Source organism: Physcomitrium patens, chromosome 22, assembly GCF_059467195.1.
Source record: "Physcomitrium patens ecotype Gransden chromosome 22, ASM5946719v1, whole genome shotgun sequence".
NCBI classification, from domain to species: Eukaryota; Viridiplantae; Streptophyta; class Bryopsida; order Funariales; family Funariaceae; genus Physcomitrium; species Physcomitrium patens.
In genome coordinates this window covers 7614101-7618908 of record NC_143431.1, presented here as the reverse complement: position 1 = coordinate 7618908, position 4808 = coordinate 7614101, and the positions used below count along the sequence as shown (strand labels likewise).

The following is a 4808-nucleotide window of genomic DNA, read 5'->3' as shown; positions in this document are numbered from 1 at the left end:
CTGAGTACATCCTAATTAGTCTTCTGCAGCTATGCTAGCGTCCGCTATAATAAATCGGTCTGCCCGACGACGGTTAGGGCGCCAGCCCTCTCACGTCTCCTTTCATGTAACTTACAGCTCCAGCGGCTGACCACATTCATGAAGTTTGTTGATTTCAAACTTATAAAGAACTACTATATTACACCCAGAAGCTCTGTTCCCTAAAATAAAGTCAAGTTAACCTTTACCAAGTATTTTGTTTGGGCAGTTGAACGTTGAACATGCAGTGAACCAGTACACTGTCGTGCAAAAGTTTCTGCAGAGCGCTGTATTACTGCGTCAAACCTAATCGTACCGATTCAGATGAATGTACTAGATAACGGAGGACGATAACATGGTGTTTGGTGTAATCAACGTCAAAGATTTTTTCGATGTTTATTAAGAAAGGAGGACTTGAGAAACACCATCATAAATGAAACTTATTGACGGGCTGATATTCACGTACACACAGCGTAGTGGAGATTTCAGGCCGCTGAAGATTTTGTGTCGCTCTAACCGATATCACCCTGTTCACAAACGTAGTACTCGTCACGATAGCCTTCCAAAATTTATGTTTCGTATTCTCAGTAGAATTTGCACATGGATCTGCATTTCATCTGATTTGACTGAAAAAATTATTCCGTTTTCAGTGAGAAATTGAGAAGGATGAGAATCTCATTTTTTAAAGTTTTTCTTATTGTTTTCCTTTTTTCTTTTTCCTTTCAGAGATACGCATCATGAATACTTAAGAATATGCAGAAGCCCTTAACGTATTTATTATAGTGTATGCGAACGAATTGCACAATCCATCCGCACAACAGTGCAGCATTTTTAGTGAGGGTTGGAACGAATCCACATTGTGAATACTAGACCTAAACCCCAACCTGAAGTCGGGTCGTTTTGAGCAAGTCAATCTAAGGCACTTCTTAAACCAAAATAACCTTCAACACGCTCCTAGCCAATAAAAGAAACTAGGTATTCACAAATAAATTATCCCAGTGGTATCAACCACATATAGATTGCAACTACAACATTTTGGTGCAGCTTCGAACTGTAAGATCGTCCTCTCCTGGTAGATTATTTCATTCAATGATCAGCTCCAGCCAGCCAATGGGTCCATGCAGAACCAGTCTTCTCCACAACGTAGACAGAATGTAAACTTCGATGCATTGCCAAAAATTCGTCATGTAGGTAGTTGTGTGTAGTCTCGATCAACAACCCCATTCTGAAATATTGGTGTGCAGCCTGGTTTGTGTACAATATTGACCCAAAATTTTCTGCATGAGTGCGGATTCTGAACAGGAGGTAAAATAATGCTCTAGTCGTCCATAACTTGTCAACTAGCAATAACATTACAGACAGTACAAATAGTCAAACAGCCTACAGAGCTTTAATAGGCATATGATGCTACCTACAGCTTAATAATGGAGTACTAGGAAATAAATTCGAAACATCTTACAAACTACGACATCCTCGACAAGTTCCATGGTATTCCCTTATCTCGTCACTCATCTATATAACCATGTTAATATCGATCGACCTGAGCAGGCTTGTGAAGATCAGATTCCAGCACCAGAAAGTCTGAGGTTATGTAACCAGCTTGGTTAGTGCTGGTGTGAGCTTTCTGCCATGCGTATATTTCGGTAGAAACTTAAGTTTCAATATATCACATGATTTAATTACCACCCACTGGAAAGTCCTCTTATATTGGAGAAATCGGAGTGTTCTGTTAATTGTCAAGGTTATCGATAGCTTGACACAGATTCATATTTTGATTGGAAACTATCAACTGATCTAACAAAGAATATTTCATTTCACATAATTATCATTACGGAAGTAGCATGTACAGTACCTTGATAAATGAGAACATGGTAAAGAGCTTCATGAGAATCCGGGAAGATGCAAGGTCTGTCTGACTCCCTGTATGGCAGCTACGTACCCTGCCACAAGTTTTGCCAAAATTCGCAAGTGGCATACAGGGAGCCAGGCAGTGCCAGTTTCCCCCATTGATTTCTGCAGACTCTTTTACCTTTCAAATTGACGCTTCAACGATTGTCTTGTCCTCGTTGGTGCAATTGTCTACAACAAATGAACGACCAGAGTATTTTGGGGGTATCAGAGGTGAATAAAGACGAAACAATGTACGTCCTAGGCACAAGTGACTCTTCACATGTAGTAATCGCATGTTTAATGTATTCCAATGTAGTCCCACCCAAACCCATGTGGGCACTTGCAGTAACTGCTCAAAGATGAGGGAAAACCACTTAAAATGATGCAGCGTTGCCTCTGAAACATTGTGAAACGCCAAAGCGCGGTCACAATATATCATCCTCAATCATACTTTTCGAAAGGCCACACTATCACTTGAACTGAACACTGTGTACTGAATAGAGAACAAAGCACAGAATCATAAATGTTCCATCGAGAACAAAGCACAGAATCATGAATGTTTCATCGAGCACAAATGCATGACATTGATAAGAGCAAACACCGAATCGCTTTCTGGAGCAACAAACAAGGGTAGAGGTCGAGGTTAACATGGTTTTCCGAATGGAGAGCTCAATAATGTTACCATCTGTATGAAAATCCATTGTTCAACATAGCAAAAGAATCTCTCAATCAGATTCCTTACCTGATCAGCTTCCACCCGCTTAATAAAGTGGTCAGCACACGGGATTGAGGAACATAGAATGATGGCATTACATCATGCTTATTTTGAGTTTTAATGCATGCGGTCCTTGGTCGTTGGCTAGAGGAGATTTCTGTTCATTCATTAGAAAGGCAAAGTGATCGTCAAGTTCGTCCATCTCAATAGAAATATGAATATGAGAGTGAGGTTCTGAAGGATCAGTCTAGGATACCACGTACATGAGGGCCAGGGTTGCAGACACTGTTACAGATCTGCTACCTTGAGCCAATCCTGTCCTTGACTTAACCTCTTTGAGCATGACGCCAAAGCTTGTTACGGCGTGATCGCAGAGCAGGCGCGTCCCGAACTACTGCCGTACTGGTCGACATACGTCCAGATGGGTGATGGTTAGTACCGTTTTCCTAGTGTCGTTTGCCGTCGCATCCCCAAACTAGTACAGATCAGATGAGATGTTGATCCCGATAGGTTCAACCAGATCAGATACGTCAGTCCGCAGGCTCACTTCGACGTTCAAAGGAAGAACTGATTCCTCAAAAGCCCTAATCGACCTCTTCAGTGGTACGCATACTTTTAGTACAAGTGTGGTACAACGTCCTAAGTTGTAAGTAGGTAGATGATTGATAACTTCGCAGATTTACACTCAGGTCGCCCTTGTAGTGCACCACATGAAAGACACTACATCCATGTTCTAACAGGGAGAAGTCGGATCGGAGGCAGATCTATGATACGAAGTGCGGGAGGCCCAGGGGACAAAAGAGACGCTATTCAAAAGAAACTCAAGGTTGGAGGTGCTCAAACGACTTGAGTTTTTACTCTTTCGATGCTTCGAACTGGCTCTTTCAGCACTTCAGAGATAGGTCGCTTGATGCATAAGCACCCAGCTCCACTATAAGAAACTGTTTCCACCACTACGCGCACATGAATTAAGATCTTGCTAGGTACGCCAGGATGCTTCAAAGACGAGCTAATTCCTGCGACGCGGTTGCACCTGCAACTGTTATCAAGTAGATTTCACATTCAAATCGCACTTTGAAGACGAGGCTCGAGGTTTTATCTGCCGAAGACCGATCCTCGTATCCTATCTGTGAATCACAACTCGCAAAAGTTTGATTATCAATCTCAAGACTGACAAAACTTTGGCAACGACATCTACTCTTAGTTCATCATTCAAAGAAGGTGGTGTCACATGGAAAGCAGGTATTCCACTTCAATATGTTTCTGCTGCGCTCACAGCAGCACATCGACAACGAAAATGACGACGACAAGAATCGACCCGGAAGAAAGCAAGCAAGAGCAAAGTAGCATTAAGTATTCTTAAACCCAGCATCAGAAATGGAGCAGTTATGTTGTGGGTGAAGAGGTGGAGGTATCACAGCCAGCTAACTGACACTGCAAACATAGGAAACCAGGGCCAAGAGCGAAGGACTGAAGAATAGAGGAATGCGAACTATTTTAAGTATATGTTGCAGGATCAAGGCAAGCACAACTATTTACTTACGGCATCGCAAAGTTACCTCTGTGAATGCTGCAACGACAACGGAGCGATAGATGGCCTGCTCACCTATCTGTCAGGAAGATTTCTGCCGTTCCATCCCAAATCATTCTGTAGGACACTTACATGAGTGTACGAGGCTATCTTGCTGGTGAAATATTTCCACCCAGATTGGATATTGGAGCCGATCCTTAGGACCTTTCCCTCTCTAGTAAGTGAAGCTACCCTTTCCCAGCCCTACTTCTCTGTGTCTATCCTTTGCTTAGTCGACCATCGCAGTGAGCTGGGATGATAATGACTTGCTCTCTCCATCAGGAGTCCGTCTGTCCCCTTCCATACCTTCCTAACTTTTACCAAACAGATTCCGGTCACCACTGCCCACCGGCCAATCTTTCATTGCAAATTTTTAGACTGAGAAGTGGTCTTGAAGTGGTCGCCGGCCTGGTCTCTCCTGGTCCACTTTTGAGCCTTGACATAACTCTGTTGTAGGGTACACAATGGCTTGTGAGTGGCTGCTTTATGTGCCAAGTTGTTACTAAATTTAACCAAAATCCGTTATTCCATTTTCTCCGGCTCATCTAATTGTAGAGGATGGTTATGGATGAGAGTCTCAGCATGTCCTAACTCTACCCTTGTCTATGTTTCTAT

General features: G+C 42.7%; 1 long non-coding RNA gene across 3 annotated transcripts; it reads right to left on the bottom strand.

Annotated features, from left to right (window-relative positions):
* Window positions 1-772: 772 nt before the first annotated feature.
* On the bottom strand, window positions 773-4323 carry LOC149986631 (uncharacterized). 3 transcript variants are annotated; one of them, XR_016500055.1, is made up of 5 exons: window positions 4183-4323; window positions 2887-3750; window positions 2651-2780; window positions 1871-2097; window positions 773-1263 (listed from the first exon to the last, which is right to left on the bottom strand). It is a non-coding gene; the product is annotated as an uncharacterized LOC149986631 (long non-coding RNA). The 3 variants fall into 3 exon arrangements; XR_016500053.1 differs by lacking the exon at window positions 4183-4323 and having other exon boundaries at window positions 2887-4080; XR_016500054.1 differs by lacking the exons at window positions 2651-2780; window positions 4183-4323 and having other exon boundaries at window positions 2887-4085.
* Between the last annotated feature and the right edge of the window lie 485 nt (window positions 4324-4808).